This window comes from Hyperoodon ampullatus (genome assembly GCF_949752795.1).
Source record: "Hyperoodon ampullatus genome assembly, chromosome: 14".
Classification (NCBI taxonomy): domain Eukaryota; kingdom Metazoa; phylum Chordata; class Mammalia; order Artiodactyla; family Ziphiidae; genus Hyperoodon; species Hyperoodon ampullatus.
In genome coordinates this window covers 31347738-31366114 of record NC_136927.1, presented here as the reverse complement: position 1 = coordinate 31366114, position 18377 = coordinate 31347738, and positions in this window count along the sequence as shown.

Genomic DNA, 18377 nt, shown 5'->3' with positions numbered 1-18377 from the left:
TGATCTTTAGAAACAGAAAGCAGATCCAGCTGTTGCTTGAATATAGGAGGGAGGGAGGCATGGATTACAAGGGGACATAAGGAAATTTTGGGGGTCAATGGATATGTTTATCTTACTTGTGCTGATGCTTTCATGGATATACACATATGTCAAAACTCATTGAACTTTACACTTTAAATTTGTGCTGTTTTTTATACCTCATTTATACTTCCATGAAGCTGTGAATAAATAAGCACAGAGTAAATGATTTTTTTTTTCTTTTTTTTTTTTTTTTTTTTTTTGCTGTATGCAGGCCTCTCACAGCTGTGGCCTCCTCCGCTGCGGAGCACAGGCTCCGGACACGCAGGCTCAGCGGCCATGGCTCACGGGCCCAGCCGCCCCGCGGCATGCGGGATCCTCCCGGACCAGGGCACGATCCCGTGTCCACTGCATTGGCAGGCGGACTCCCAACCACTGCGCCACCAGGGAAGCCCAGAGTAAATGATTTTAAGCTGTGTTTCCCCAACCTTTGCTGATATGAAGAATCCCCTGGTGCTGTGGAAAGCCCATGCTCCTGGTCCCCACTGCTGGAACCTCCATGAAGCACCAGGTGAATTGTGCTTTCAACAAGGGTCCTGGGAATTCTCAGGCTCAGGGCATCTGGGAAACCCTGGTACAAATTGGGTGGCAGCTGAGAAGGAGGCTTCCCTCATCTTGACCAAATTATCATCAGGTGAAGCCAAATGAAACCACCACCATTAACAGCTCAGGGGGCAAAACAAATGATCGTTTCCTAGGCTTTATTCATGACACATTAACCTTAACCACTGTATAACAAGTGTTTGTCACCAGTCCCTCCTTTAAGAAGTTTCTCAGTCCCCCAGCATCTTCTATCATTGGATGAATTGGGAGAAAGCTAAGCTGATAGGTGAAAATGGCTCTCCATAGAATCCATGTTATTGCAATTATCCAATCAAGATCCTGTCTCCTAGAAAAGAAACACAAAGAGCTGTGCTTAGCATTTCACCTTGAAGGGTGTTTGCTGGTTTCTGTTGTGAAAGAGCTGCATTTAATGCCAGGTAAAGCACGCTACAATTTTTTTAATATTTATATAGAAGTAGTGATGTGATTGGAAGTCATTAAGAATGCTCTTTTTCTTATGACTAGGTAAGGTCAGGGACATCTTTTGAGATTCACAGAGCATTGCAATTCCTCAGATGTAGGTTTTCTGTCATGCCCTTTCTCAATTTTTCTATTTTTTTCTTAATTTGTGGTATTCTTTGTATGTAATGGATTTTAACTCTTTGTCTTCTCCACGATGAAAATAGATTCATCCCATCCTGTCACTTTAACTTCATCTCTAGTGTTTTTTTTTTTTTTTTCTTTATGGCAGCTGTGCTAATTTTTTTCAGTAAAAACTTGAACTTTTTTCTTTATTTAGCAAGATTGAAATTACACAGAACATGCATTCAACATAGGAATTGAAAAAAAGTTTTTTAAACATTGGAAATGGAGGAGGAATTTCATATGGAAAAATCTAAAATTAACCAATTGGAAAGCAAACACTATGGTTAATGGATACAACTAAAAGCTGGGTTTTGGAAAAGGAAATTATTCTATTTGGAAATAGGTGAACAATGTCAAGTCAATAAAAAACTTAGTTATTATAAATAAGACAAGAAATATTGTACAAAAAATTATTAAAAAGATAATGAACAACTTCATACCTATATACTTGACACGTTAGGTTACATGAATAATTTTCTGGAAAACAGACGTTATCAAAATTAAATTTAGAAAGGACAGAAACTCCAAACAGCCCATTTTCTTCAAAGAATTTTAAAAGTTGGTCACACATTCACCTAGGGATGACCTGAGGAGCTGATTCCTTTGAGGTGCTGGAAAGCTTTTCAATTATTTTACAAAGGTAGATTTACCCTAGTCTCAGAACCCATAAAAATCCCCATGACAAAACTGGGGCCTTGTTTAAGTTTAAAACATACATGTAAAAATTCCTAACAACACAAGCAAATAAATTCCTACCTTTTTAAAAAAAACTTAGTCATAATAGTTTTCATTCACAAAAGTTTAAATAATCAAAAGATTGCTTACCCGCACTTTATTTAGATGCAACAAATTATTTGGTCATAACTGTGGTACATGTGTATATAATTATCATTATTATTATTTGATTGATTTGAAAGTTGTAGACTTCATAACATTTCACCCTTAAACATTTGAACTTACATCTTCTACATATAAGAGCATTCTCCTACAATAACTCACTTATGTGCAGGACCATTATTGAATAGTTTTAATATAATCAGGATGCCTATGAGGGTTTATTTCAGGAACAGAGGTGAATCCAAATTGGGAAAGTCATCAAGTGTCATTGTACTAATAAAAAAAAAGCAGAAAGTCCCATTTATCAGCAAATGCTGAGAATGTATTTGAAAAAATTCCCTAGAAATTTTCATCATAGTTTGTCAAGGAAGAATAGAAATGTTCTCTAAATGTGTGAAAGAGAATCAGCATTTGTCAAAGAGTATGAGAAATGAACAGAGGGCTTCCGAGAAATGTAATATACACAGTTCTATGGTTTCCAGTGTTCTTATTCGCCACTGTGTTTGAGGTCTTCAATTTCTTTGATCCCAAGAACCATAAAATTTTTGGAGGACAATTCTGTCTTTCATTATATATTAAGTTGACTTCTAAAGCAGTTCATCATAAATTATTCACAATGGATGCTTTGACATATTATAAATATTGATGTTTCAAAGTAACAGCTACACCACTTTCAAATGAATGCATTGAATTTGAATCTTTAACTCCATCAACTGTTTGAAATATACATGAACTGAGCTCTTCATCAACAATCTGAAGCTTCACATCATTCCTTTTTCTTCAACTTGTTTTTTATTCCATGCACTCCCACCTAGAGCTGTGTCCTAATGTAATACGTTATGCCTTAAATCTTATTTGATCAACATATCATAGTTCTCTGCAGTAAGAGTGTGTATGTAAGCCTAAATTAAAATTTTTTTTGGCTGTAAGACTCTAGGTGTTAAGTTTCTTCTAAGTTACAAATACAATTAGTATACATGTGATCAAAACAATGTACTACAAATCGTGTTATTAATATGAAAAGGACACTTGGTAAGGGCTTCATTTCCAATGATGATATGTTCTTTCTTTTTTTAAATATTTATTTGTTTATTTTTAATTTTGGCTGCGTCAGATCTTCGTTGCGGCATGCGGGATTCTCTGTTGCAGCACACAGGCTTCTCTCTAGTTGTGGCCTGTGTGCTCAGTATGTGGCGTGTGGACTTAGTTGCCCCGTGGTATGTAGGATCTTAGTTCCCTTACCAGGGATCAAATTCGCGTCCCCTGCATTGGAAGGCGGATTCTTAACCACTGGACCACCAGGGAAGTCCCTAATATGTTCTTTCTTTAACATGTTCTTTCTTTTTTCTTTTTCCTTTTTAAAATTCACGTTTACATAGAGAATTCTCACTGCTAGGATGAGACCAATTTCAGCATCATTACACTTCTTGCTTTTATTTTTCACAGACAAACGAAAGAAACTTGTTCACACATATAGAGAGATGGGAATGTATAGTGATGTCACTTGATATTTTGGACTCCTTCAAGGTTACATGCAGAAATCACAAAATGATCTTTTATCGAGTTATTTTTCCTGAGCTGAAAACGTCATTGATTCCTCCAGTTTTTAACAGCCAAAAAAAAAAGTGACTTCTGCTTGTAAAACTATTTGTTGCCCAGTTATTAGTCATTTATTAAGATAGATGTCCACATTTTGAATTGTGCCTACATTTGGTGCCCTGGATATTTTTTTAATACTTACCCTGATGCAATGCACCACAGCAAGATAAATATGAGAGGGATGATTTTCCTCTGAGGAGGGAGAAGGGCACCTGCCAAAGGGATGCCCTGATTGCAGGCAGAGCAGCTGTAGGAAGAACAGGGGGCTGAGGCTGTGGAGCTTGATGGAGCTTTCCAAACAAGAATGGATGGTCTTTGTGTCCCTTGAGGGTACATGTGGGTTCATTTGAAGACCACTGTTCTAGACAATGTAATAAAATAGGAAAACAAAATAGTAAAATGATTGGAAAAATTATTCCTATGACTGTATACCTAGAGAATCCAGGATTCAAGTGAAGAGTTCTAGAATTAGTGCAACAAATTTAAATGGCTGGTGATAAGCAATGGTATACAACTTTAGTAGTTTTCTTTTATGGAAGTAATTGCCAGTTATAAATAGAACCGATAAAATTCTCAATCATTATATAAAGTTAATCATGTCATTTGATATAATTATGTAGTTGTATTATATACAGAAGCATAAATATTAAATAAGAAATGAGCATAAAACAGTAACGAAGACTAGAAAGATGAACTCAGTAGTGAGCCCTTCCTGAAAAGGAAGACTTCTTATAAAATATATCTTTCTAAGAAATTGTTTCTGTCACAATTTCAGTTTAAGCCCTGACTTTTCTTCGTGTGCCAGGAGAAGTCTGACAGGTTGTTGAGGAATACTTTCAACGAGATCACAAAATGGGATCTAAATCAGTACAGTTTGGGACTGGCAAAAGACTAGAAGATGTAAAAGGAAGATAGGGTGTCAAAACATATCTTGTAGTATAGAGTTATTTAATATGATAGGGGTAGCAGGATTTCAAAATAATGTGCAAGGATGAAATATTCCATAAATGGTAGAGGACTACTTGGCTATTCGTTTAGGGGCGAATATAGAGTTCCTTTACATGCAAAAGTACAAAAATTGTCAATGGATTAAAATGAATACCATAGTTATTAAAATGTAACGCTTTATAATCTTGAGGTGGGGTATGCCTCTTAAGTGTTTCTTGAAATGTAACAAAATGTGCCAGCACCAGGATTTGTTGATCAAATGGACTATATACCTCAGAAACTAAAGATTAATAATAAGGGACTTCCCAGGTGGTCCAGTGGTTAAGACTTTGCCTTCCAATGCAGGGGGTTGGGGTTCGATCCCTGGTCGGGGAGCTAAGATCCCACATGCCTCGTGGCCAAAAAACCAAAACGTAAAACAGAAGCAATATTGTAACAAATTCATTAAAGACTTTAAAAATGGCCATCAAAAAGCTTTTAAAAATGATTAATAATAATAATATAATGATGGGGAGAAGTAAATCCCTTGATTCAGTTGAGATCATGGCTCTTAACCACATTAGTTAGAAATCATGTCCATCATCAGGTGGGTCCTGCATGGTCCAGAGACAGCAAGTGGCCCATTTGTCTGTTAAAATGCCAATCAAGACAAGAGTTACCTACTGACTCTTGCCTTAACTCTGCCCCTCCCAAGTGGCCCTTTGGAAGTCTGGTGAACTCAAGACTCCTCTTCAGTTCAATCAGGCAAGGACAAGAGCATCAGTGGGAAACACCTGGAAGTTTCCTTCAGTCTTGCGGGTTGAACATTGCACTCAGGTCCTCCTACTGGCAGAGGAGAGGAAAACACAGGTCCCTGTGCTGCAGGTCAAAGTTCCCTTGTTATGTTTTGTCTGGAGTGCATGTTGCTTTTAGCACGTATTCCATTCCGTTCTATTCCATCTGTGTCTAAATTGAATAATGGGGCTCTTGCTTTGTGCTCCATTTCATCTGTATCCGATTAACAATCTTAGGTATACCACCAAGTAATGTCGATATTCCCATAAAATGCAATATGTGTTCTGAGTCTTTACATACCTGCTAGCAAACCTCAGGACTACATGATATACCCAATTCACTAGTGGTCTCTCTGAAAAGGATCCAGAATTTTGTGATAAATAGCTTCATGAAGATATTGAAAGAAATCTTTAAAATAAATAAGGATTAAATACCAATCATCCCTGATTTTCTAGCAACGTTCCTTGGAAGCCAACTCCCAGGTTGTCTTAATCACTAGCCCTTTGTATTATATCACCAGGACACTTTAACTTAGGATGAATGGAATTTGAAACTTCATCAAAAAACAAAGCCACACGGTCAACCTTTTGATTTATCTGAACTTAACTTTTTTCTTCCTCTAATCCCTGCAGCTAAAACTCATCATGATCCCATCTTTTCAAGCTAATCGTCAGTGGACCTGGTTTCAAAGAATAACGCAAGAAGAGTTTTCACATAGATTCTGGATATGCTTCTATTTGTTCTATGCTGCAACAATAATATTGTTACTCGGCGGTGTTTTGATCACTTTGTTCTCTGGCCATACCCCTTTCTCCCTTGTAAAGACAATGATTGTTACCGGCATTGTGTTTTTCTTCCTCACTGGACTGATGTACTTGCATGAAGCTAACAAGATATCAGCCTTCATACAAGAAAAATTTTCAAGGAGTAGAAGTGCTCGGGATCCTTGTGAGGCTTTAGAAATGGAGGGACCAACAGTTATCACCTGATTGTAATATTATCTTAAACCTGGAAATCCTTGGGACTTGGGACAATTTAAAGATTTAAATAGAAATAAACTCTGGCTTTTAAAAAGCTTATTTGATTTTGGAATGTTTCTGTTCCCTGTTGCCTCTTTGAAATCTTCTTGCAGAAGCTCCTGTTCTTTCAAGGTTGCACCAGATAAATGAACGAATTTTCTCTTCCCTGTTTCCACAGCTCGCTTCCAACGATCACTGAAGATCCAGCTGCTGCCTCTCGCTCTGGCTTTTCACGAAACTCCTGCAGATTTTCATGTGCACACAGTTGACCCACCCAAGACCACAGGTGCCCAGCTCATGGCCCTCCTCACTTGCAATGCCCCGATCTTGTCCATGGTCCTGTCCTGTAACTTTTCATCACTGTTAACTGTGAGTCTCCAAAACATCCCTTCAGACATCCCTTTCTTGCACCACACAGCCCCTATCATCCTTGGTCAATTTCCCTAGCATCCCTCACCTGACCATTCTCCAACGTGATGGTGTCGTCCACCCTTCTGATGCTGAGGTCTCCTTACTCTCCCACAGTGCCTCGACTTCTTGTTTCTGTTGAGCTTCCTCTTGGAATTACCTTTTCCTCCCCTTATAACTATACATGCCTGGTGACATGTGAACTTAATTGAACCAAGCTATCTCCCTGTGTACATGAATCCAAGGAGGTAATCACTCAGTAAAGGTGACTGCTTCCTTTCAATCATGATCATTCACCAAAGGGGAATCACCACTGCTGTCCTGCTTTTCTTATGTGTCCCCAGTCCTACAGTTCAGGCGGGAGATTGGAAGAATCTTTCCTAAGTTAACTGGCCAAAGAAAAACTGTTCCTTCTCCCCTAACATGTAGGGATCCCATAATGAAAACAGTGGCTCAACCTACTCACCATGGAAATCCTTCCATTCAACAAGCCCCACTCAACAGCCCTGAAGTCCTCACTCTGAAGTGAGAAGGGAAATCCCAGAAACTAGGACCCTTTGGGAATGCCTCTGCGATGACTTGCAAACTCAAAAGACTTTAGAGGGCACAGAGAGTGCAGGGAGCCGTAAACAGAAATATCTTTCAACTATGTAATTGACATTTTCAGACGCTTAGAACATACTGCATAATAGCAAAAACAATGGGGTGCTATAAAGGATCCGTAAGAAAAAAGCAGGAGCTCTTGAATTAAAAATGAGAGCAGGGACTTCCCTGGGAGTCCAGTGGTTAAGACTTCGCCTTCCAATGGAGGGGGTGCGGGTTTGATCCCTGGTCAGGGAGCTAAGATCCCACATGCCTCATGGCCAAAAAACCAAAACATAAAAAAAAGAAGCGATATTGTAATAAATTCAATAAAGACTTTAAAAATGGTCCACATCAAAAAAAAATCTTTAAAAAATGAGAGCAGAACTTAAAAATCTAAAAAAGTTGTGTATGATAAATGTAAAGAGATATATTCAAGGAGAACCATTTACAACGGGGGAAAACTGAAAACAATGTCCAACAATGGAGAATTGTTCAAAATCTTGATACAACAGAACAAGACAATGAAATATCTTACCATCCCTAACTGATGTGAAAAAGAGAAACAAAAAAGGAAACCATCATTAATGGTGATTGTTTCTGGGAGATGGAATAACTAATGACCCTCTTTGTACTTGGATATTTTATTTTCCCAGGACTCTGCAATCAAAAAAAATGTTAAAAAATAAAATTTCTATTATATATATCAATATCCAGGTGACCTGGTTACAGGATACAGGACATGAAAGTACATTTCCAAAGGGAGAATTCCTGTGCTGTCCAGGAGCAAGGAGGGAGAGCCGGCTGTGTGGATGCCAGATGTTGTGACAGTCTCTCATATTTGCTACATTTTTTTTAAACAGCTATAAATTTTTTCCTTGAATTTTTCACCATTGAACTACCAATACATCACCTAGGTGTTTTTGAAGTGTCTTACACTTTTGAGATTGAAAATCTGTGAGAAAATAATATTCAAGTCCCCACCTCCCAAACATAAGAATGGTGCATTTTCTGACAGTCTTTTTCTCCATGTGCATAGGGTGTTTCTTTTCTCTTCTTTATTACCTTCTGTCATATTCAACTTTTTCCAAGCGAAATTTTTCAAATGAAAAGGGAAAAGTCATTTCTCCTTCGTTGTACCTCTTTAATTATCAAAAATTACTTGTAATAGTCTCAAGTGGAACAACCTAAATATCCATCTACAGAGGGAATGGATAAACAAACTATGATTTATCCATATAGTGGAATACTACTCAACATGAAAACAATCTGTTGATGCTCAAGACAACATGAATGAATCTCAAAATAAGCCAGACAGAGCCAGAGTACATGCTGGATCATGTTTATATTTTACATTTATATAAAATGAAAAATCATTTCTAATGACAGAAAGCAGATTGGTGGTTGCCTGCGAGTGGGAAGGAGGGAGGTACAAATTGCAAAGAAACACAAGCCAACTTGGGGTGATGGGTATGTTTATTTTATCTTAATTAAGCTGATGCTCTCATGGGTTCATACATGCCAAAATTCAATGAATTGTACACTTTAGATATGTGCTGCTTTTTGTACCTCATTTGTAAATTTATGAAGCTGTGAATAAAGAAGCATAGAGTGAATGATTTTAAGCAGTGTTTCCCCAACCTTTGCTGATATTAAGAAGCCCCTGGTGCCGTGGAAAGTCCACACACCTGGTTCTGCTGCTGAGTCCTCCATGGAGCACCAGGTGAATTGTGCTTTCTATAAGAGCCTCGGGGATTCTCAAGCTCAGGGAAGTTGGGAAACCCTGGTATAAAGTGGGTGGTAGAAGAGAAGGAGATTTCTCTCATCTTGACCAAACCATTATCAGGTGAAGCCGAATGAAACTGCCACCATCAACAGACAGGGAAAAACAAACCTATGATTTCCTAGTGTTTCACACAAGTACATGATCCTTAACCACTATATAACAAGGGTTTGTTACCAGGCTCTCCTTTAAGGAACGTTCTCAGCGCCCCCCCAGCATCTTACATCATTGGATGAATTGGGAGAAAGCTAAGCCGATGGGTGAAAAAGAAGAGAGTCTCTTGGGGCTTCCCTGGTGGCGCAGTGGTTGAGAATCTGCCTGCCAATGCAGGGGACTATGGGTTCGAGCCCTGGTCTGGGAAGATCCCACAGGCCTAGGAGCGGCTGGGCCCGTGCGCCACAGCTACTGAGCCTGCGCATCTGGAGCCTGTGCTCCGCAACAAGAGAGGCCGCGATAGTGAGAGGCCCGCACATCACGATGAAGAGTGGCCCCCGCTTGCCACAACTAGAGAAAGCCCTCGCACAGAAACGAAGACTCAACACAGCAAAAATAAATAAATTAAAAAAAAAAAAGAATAGATTCTCTCCATAGAATCCATGTTATTGCAATTATCCAATCAAGATCCTGTCTCCTAGAAAAGAAACACAAAGAGCTGTGCTTGGTGTTTCATCTTGAAAGTAGTTTGCCTTTTTTGGTGGTTCAAGAGCTGCGTTTCATACCAGGTAAAGGAACCTACAGTTTTTTGTGTATAACTGTGTGGTGTGCTTGGAAATCATTGTATGGATGCTCTTTTTATCATTACTAGATGAGGTCAGGGATGTGTTTTTAGATTTATTGATCATTGCAGTTCCTCAGATGTGAATTCCTTGTTATGTCCTTTGTCTGTTTTTCTTTCTTTTTCCTTAATTTGTTGATGTTCTTTGTTTATGAAGGATACTAACTCTATCTTCTATGTGTGTAAAATATATTCTCTTAATTGGTCACTTACCATAACTTTGTGATGTCATGCCCAACAAGAGATTTTTCTTTTTTCTTTTAAGGCATCTCTATTTCATTTTTTGCGTAAACATAAGTGCTTTCCTTACTTAGCTAGACTGAAAATATGCATTCAGTCTAAGAAACTAGAATAAATAAAATCAATGGAAATAAAGGAGGAAATTTAAAAGCCTAGATTAAATTCAAAATCAAGTACAATACCACGCCTGATGGGTAAAACTAAAAGCTTGCTCTTGTAAATGGTGACAAATAGACCAACTCTGTCAAAACAATAAAAAAAAAAGAGTATTTGGTGAACAATACAAGAAATATAGTCAGGTAGAAAGAATTATAAAAAAAGGTAATGTACAACTTCATATCAAAATACCTGATAATTTAGGTTAAAGGGATGGTTTCTTTGAAAAGTTACTAAAATGGATTCAAGAAGCAACGGAAAGTTGCAGCAGACATATAAATCACTCTAGAAGATATGAGAAATGTATTCACACCTCCACCTAAAGAACCCGAGCAGCCTATTGCTTTGCGCTCTGGAAGCTTTCCAAAGGCACCTTTTTCCAAAAGTAATGTTACTTCAGCCCCAGCACCCATAAAAATCTCCATGATGAAACTGGGGCACAGTCGAACTCAAAAACCTACATTGTAAAGTTCCTAACATAGTGAGCAAATAAAATCTTACCTTTTAAAAACATTTAATCGTAATTTCCAAGTGTGTAAAATGTTAAAACACAATGAACACTCGTCTACTCTCCTTAATATCAACAAATTAACATTTTGTTGTAACTTTGGTACATGTTCACATCATTTGTTGCTATTATTATTATTATTGCTATTATTATGGTTTGCCGAATCACTTGAGAATCAGTGGCAGACTTTAAGAATTGCACGCCTAAATGCTTGAACCTGCCTCTCCTGTGAAGAAGGGCATTCTCCTACAAAAACTGAAGACCACCTTGATTAATAAAATTACTTGTACCATTTAACAAAGAGGGCCATGATTATTTATTTCAAGAACACAAGGATAGGTCTAAATGAGGAAAATTGATAAACTTCATCATATTAATAAAGGAAAGCAGAAAGTCACATTTACCAACAAGTGCTGAAAATGCATTTGACAAAATTCCCTAGCAATTTTTTATGACAAATTCTCAAAGAAGAATGGAGATGCTGATTCTAAAAAAGAGAATCTGCTAACAGCAAAGAATGTAAGAAATGGTGAAATAACCAAAGCATTGGTGCTAAAGGTAATCTACGAAGCGAGGCAGTTTTCAATTATATTCTCCTCGTGTTTGAGCTCTTCAGTTTCTTTGATCTCATGCATCATAATATTTTTGGAGACAACTCCATAGTTACTTGTACATTAAGTTGCACTTCTAAAGGTTTCCATCACGTTAAATAGTCACAAAGAATGCACTCTCTGGAATTTTGTAAATGCTGACCCTTCAAAATAACTCTTATAGTGTAACTGAAAGTTGGGTCCGGCTGCTCGCTGCTTAAAAGCCAATAAAGAGGCAAGGTTGGTGGAAAGGAAAGCTTGCTTTATTTTGGATGCCGGCAACCTGTCCAAAGGCCGGCTCCCCCCTCCCCGCAACAGTCATGGGGCAAGAGCTTTTATAGGTGAATGGAGGGGGCTACATGCAGAAAGAGCACAGTCAGCTCTGACAGTCATCTTGAAATTGGTCATCGGTGGTCTGACCAGTGTCATCTTGATTGTTTTAAGTACAGTTAATCTTTAGTTCCAGGGTCGGTTTGTTTCCATTTCTTGAGGCCAGTTCTTGGAACTGTGGCAGCTTATGTCATGGCTACAGTCTGGTCATCATGTAATTAACTTTTTCCACCCGGTGGAGGTTTCAGTATCTATAAGACAGCTCGCAGGATAAGGCTCAGAATATTATCTATAGCCCTCGAAGAGGAACTAAAGGTCCTTGGCTATGCTTAATGACTAAACTATTATTATTTAGTCTCGTTGGACTATTTTCCTTTGTTTCTGCATTTTCTCACTTCTCTGATTAAACTTATTCTTTGTCTAAAGTTTTTCCACAGACAAAAGGCAGGCTGAGGATATGGGAGGGAAGGACCACAGAGTCCTGCTCTGTTTCAATACTATTTTTATTTATTTTATTTACCACTTTAACCTTTTTTAAAATATTTATTTATTTATTTGGCTGTATCAGGTCTTAGTTGCAGCACGTGGGATCTTCATCACGGCATGTGGGATCTTTCGTTGTGGTGCTTGGGCTTCTCTCTAGCTGCAACTATGGGCTCCGTAGTTGCAGCACGTGGGCTCTCTAGTTGTGGCGTGGGTGCAGCATGTGGGATCTTAGTTCCCCGACCAGGGATCGAACCCACATCCCCTGCATTGGAAGGCAGATTCTTAACCACTGGACCACCAGAGAAGTCCCCTTAATACTACTTTTAAATGTATATATAAATTTGAATCTTCACCACCATCATGCATTTGAAATACTACACATAAACAAATTCTTCTTTAACAGTCTGAAGTTTTTCTTCATTTCCTTTTCTTTAATCTGTTCTTCCATTCCATTCAATCTCTCCTGAAATGTATCTTTTTTTTTTTTTTTTTTGGCGGTACGTGGGCCTCTCACTGTTGTGGCCTCTCCCGTTGTGGAGCACAGGCTCCGGACGCGCAGGTCCAGCAGCCATGGCTCAGGGGTCCAGCCGCTCCGCGGCATGTGGGATCTTCCCGGACCGGGGCACGAACCCGTGTCCCCTGCATCGGCAGGCAGACTCTCAACCACTGCGCCACCAGGGAAGCCCCTGAAATGTATCTTAATGTTATGCTTTCAAGTCCTTTTTGATCACCCATATCATTGTTCCCTACAACAAAGGTATATCCGTATAGATAAACTTGGATTTAAGGCAAATTCTTCTGACCATGACGTTCTAACAGTAAAACTTTTTCTGAACTAGTTTACAATTACAATTAGTATACATGTGATCAAAACAACATTGCTATGGTCTGAATGTGTCTCCCCCAAATTCATATGTTGAAATCCTACCCGCCCCCCAAGGTGATAGTATTAGGAGGTGGGGCCTTTGGTAGGTGATTAGGTCATAAGGACTGAGATCTAATGAGTGGGATTAATGCTCTTAGAAAAGATCCCACAGGGACTTCCCTGGTGTTGCAGTGGTTAAGAATCTGCCTGCCAATGCAGGGGACATGGGTTCCAGCCCTGGTCTGGGAAGATCCCATATGCAGCAAAGCAACTAAACCCGTGCGTCACAACTACTGAGGCTGCGTGCCACAACTACTGAAGCCCGCGCACCTAGAGCCTGTGCTCCGCAACAAGAGGAGCCACTGCAATGAGAAGCCTGTGCACTGCAACGAAGAGTAGCCCCCGCTCGCCGCAACTAGAGAAAGCCCGTGCACAGCAACAAAGACCCAACGCAGCCACAAACAAACAAACAAACAAATAAATAAATGTATTCAAAAAAAAATCCCACAGACCTCCCTCACCCCTTCCCCAAAGTGGGGATAAAAGGAAAAATCTGCAACTCAGGAGAAGGTTCTCACTGGTGTATGTTAGCACTCTGATCTCAGAGTTGCAGCCCCTAGACTGTGATCACTACATTTCTGCTGTTTATAAGCCATTTCTGTGGTATTTTGTTATAGCAGCTCCAATGGACTGAGAAAAACATGTCATATATTTGTTATTAAACATGCAGAGAAAACTATTAAGAACTGCACCTCCAAAGAATATGTATATCTTTTTCTTTTGTTTTCTTTGATTTTTTAAAAAAATCTATTTATTTATTTATTTATTTATTGTCTGTGTTGGGTCTTCATTGCTGCACGTGGGCTTTCTCTAGTTGCGGTGAGCAGGGGCTACTCTGCCTCACGGCGCGCGGGCTTCTCACTGCGGTGGTTTCTCTTGTTGCCAAGCTTGGGCTCTAGGTGCGCAGGCTTCAGTAGTTGTGGCTCGTGGGCTCTAGAGCGCAGGCTCAGTAGTTGTGGTCCATGGGCTCAGCTGCTCCGCGGCATGTGGGATCTTCCTGGACCAGGGCTCAAACCCGTGTCCCCTGAATTGGCAGGCGGATTCTTAACCACTGAGCCACCAGGGAAGTCCCATGGCTTGGTTTTTGGCTCTCTCTCTATCCAATGACCTTTTGGCTTGTCCAGACCTTATCACCCATAACACAGTGCCCTGAATTCTCACTTTTAGTCGTTCCAATATCTTAGGTTCTTTGTACTGTTGTTGCCACTGTTGAAATTCTTTGCTCATGAGACCTCCAACTCAAAAACTCCCAATTTTCTCACTTTCCATGAATCTTCTAGTGTCTTCATTTCCCCCCTCATCTGACTGAGACCCCATATCCCACCATCATCGCTCCCTTTCATATACCCTCCAACTCTCCTTATCTCTCCCCCTCCACTTGCTTCCTAAAATATATGAAACTTGGTCAATATAAGAATTTATTTCTTAGTTGTCTGTACTGAGGCAGCTAAACGTTATGCTTTAACTGACTCATATTGATCTAAATTCAAGGTCACCCATGTCAACTGGGCATCAGACTTCTTGTCCATCCTTCTTACCAGCCCCCAACTTCTCATGGGAGATTGGGAGATTCCTTTCTCAGGAAACTTACCACCTTAAAAAGAAGAGACCTAGGCTCACTCAGTGAAAAGTTGGTTAGCCTCTTTATGATCCTTCTGTAAAGTTCACCAGTTGACAAGGCTGTTCGCAGAGCTCCTGACTGGCTTTTCGATGCTTTATTCTTAATACAAGGAGCAAAGAATTACAGACATCTGAAGAAAGCCCTGCTATGAATGAGCCAGCCAAACAAGAAGAAAAAAATGGAACTAGGAAAGAACAAAAACAATGCAGGATGCCTTCCAATTTCCAACGGAAAATAAATTCCTACCTAAAAAAAGCTATACCCAGCAAAATTATCAATCAAATGTGAGGTTAGAAGAGAGATGTTTTCAGACATGCAAGGTCAGAAACACTGGCTTGACATGTACTCTTTCTCAAGAAACCTCACAGAAACAAGTCCTGAAACCAACAAAGTAAAAGCTTTTTATTGAGATAGAAGATGCAGGGAGATTACACACTCTGCCCAAGGTTTTTCAGCTCTCTTCAGTCAAAAAGTCAAACCTGAGCTTTCTGGTTCTCAGTCCAGTGCTTATTTCACTATATCACATTTTTTGCAATAGTTGACTCAATAAAATTGTGAGTTTTAGTATACAAGATTCTTTTTACATTGTTACAATGCTAAAGTAGGATTTCCAGTTGGTCATTGCATTTAATATTATTTAAGCACCAAAATAAAATAATCTTATAGGCCTGTTGTGGTTTCCTTGACATGTCAATTGCCATTGTCACAAATGAGTCCATGTATAACTGGTGAAATCTGGTCAATGTCTGTCTCGGTTTTGATAGTATAATACACTAACCCTGGGAGAGGCTGGGGAAGAGCACACGGGACTTCCCTATACATTTCTTAGCAACCTCCTTTGAATCTATAATTATTTCAAAGTAATAAGTTAAAAAATTAAGTAATATTAAAACACAGACTATTGACATTTAAAAACCCAAGGTCAGGTTGTCTAATTTTACATTGGAAACTCCCGAAATGCTTCTGTAATTATAAGAATTGGCCACAGGGTGTCACTAGTGATCTGTCATAGCCCTCTGAAATTTTTTCCCCCCCCTTTCTATACAAGATGTTATTCAGGAAGAAAGGACTTGCTTTTATCTGGGGGGGGGGGGGGAGTTTACAATTTCTTTTTTTTGTTTTTTGTTTTGTTTTTTTGGTGGTATGCGGGCCTCTCACTGTTGTGGCCTCTCCCGTTGCAGAGCACAGGCTCTGGACGCGCAGGCTCAGCGGCCATGGCTCACGGGCCCAGCTGTTCCGCGGCATGTGGGATCTTCCCAGACCGGGGCACGAACCCGCGTCCCCTGCCTCGGCAGGCGGACTCTCAACCACTGCGACACCAGGGAAGCCCTTTTATTGTTTTTTGTTTTTCCTTTTATTGAGATATAATTGGCATACAGTACTGTATAAGTTTAGTGTGTACAGTGTAATGATTTGGCTTACATACCTCATTAAACAGTTACCATAATAAGTTTAGTGAGCATCCATCACCTCATATACATACAAAATTAAAGACATAGAAAAAAATTTTTCCTCAGTGGTGAGAAATCTTAGGATTTACTTTCTTTCCAATGTAACATACAGCAGTGTTAATTATATTTATCATGTTGTACATTAAGTCTCTGGTACTTATTATCCTATGACTTGACGTTTGTACCTTTTGACCACCATCATCCTACTGGCCACTTAAAGAATAAAGAATATAAAACTGCCATATTCAAACATAGTTTTTTCTGACTGGGAGCACTGGGAAATCCCAATATCCCACTCTTTTTTTAGGTGAAGACACAGAAACTCCTAAGAAAAGGAATAGAGTTTAAAGAAAGCAAATGGGGCAGTCTCTAGAGGAATTCCACTTCTCAAAAGTGTGGTCCATGGACCAGTAGTGCTGGCATGGCCTAAGAATTTGTAAGGTGTCCAAAAACCTCAGGCCCTACGCCAGGTGTACTGAATTAGATTCCTAACAAGCTCAAAGTGTCAATGTTGCTGGTCCACCGATTACACTTTGAGTAGTAAAAATCTAGAAGAGACCAAAGAAAATAAATGGAGGCCTGGAAAATACCAGCTGCTGCCAATACAATAAAACTGTCCTGGGACTTCCCTGGTGGCGCAGTGGTTAAGAGTCTGCCTGCCAATGCAGGGGACACAGGTTTGAGCCCTGGTCCAGGAAGACTCCACATGCCTCGGAGCACCTAAGCCCGTGCACCACAACTACTGAGCCTGTGCCCTAGAGCCCATGAGCCACAACTACTGAGCCCGTGTGCCACAACTACTGAAGCCTGTGTGCCTAGAGCCCGTGCTCTGCAACAAGAGAAGCCACAGCCATGAGAAGCCTGTGCACCACAATGAAGAGTAGCCCCTGCTCGCCGCAACTAGAGAAAGCCCATGAGCAGCAACGAAGACCCAACTCAGCCAAAAAAAAAAAAAAAGTCCTAATTTGGAGCTCACTAAATCGGAATTATAATTTTAACCTGGATTGGATTAAATATTACAAGTTGATGGTTCATGCAAAATGCATAATTATACCCACAAAATATGTTTGCACATATATGTGTATACACATAAAATATGTAAATTGTATTCCATGTTTATTATACGTCAAACTTTGGTCCGATCTTGCAAAAAAAAGTTTAGTGATAGCTCGTTTTAGAAACTTAGACCGAAACATCAATAATGGTTTACACTAACCTGTTAATTTTTTAAATAAAATGATATATTCTATGATCATTTAAAGATTTTTTTTTTTGATGTGGACTATTTTTAAAGTCTTTATTGAATTTGTTACACTATTGCTTCTGTTCTATGTTTTGGCTTTTTGGCTGTGAGGCATGTGGGATCTTAGTTCCCCAACCAGGGATCAAACCCACATCCCCTGCATTGGAAGGCGAAGTCTTAACCACTGGACCGCCAGGGAAGTCCCCTCTATGATCATTTAATAATTACTGAATTCCAAGAAGATACCTGGTGTCACTTTCTCTCTTTAGATTGGAGTTGCTGAAATGCCTAAAAGCAGGTAGTTTCAAATGTTACCAGGATGTTCTCAGAATATTCTGAAGTAAAGCTTTCAGGGTTTAATGGGGAAACATTTTACTTTTTTTTCCCTAGCACTTTTACTTTTTAATCTCTTGATATTGTGGTTGTTTAGATCCACCTTATTTTCTTCCTGCAGTTCGTGAATGCTGTTCACTTTTCCCATATCCTTTCTCTTAACTTTTGCATTTGACCTATTATATTCTAGTATTTCTCTGGGGTCTTTTGCCTTCCAAAATGGATTCTTAGTATATGAATGGCTTTTATCTATAAAATTAACAGTTCCTCACTTTTTAAAAGCTATTTTACTTCACAGCCTTTTAGGAATTTACTTAATTGCTTTTATGAAGTAAATAATTTCCAGAGCTTCTACTTTAAAAAATTTTTTTTTTGGTAAAAAGCACATAACACAAAAATTTCCACCAGAACTGCTACTTTTGTTTATTAAACATGTTGAACTTTGTCACAGAATTGGCTTCTTTGAAGGACAGTTTGCTCCCAGGTTGCTCCCTGGCTGATCA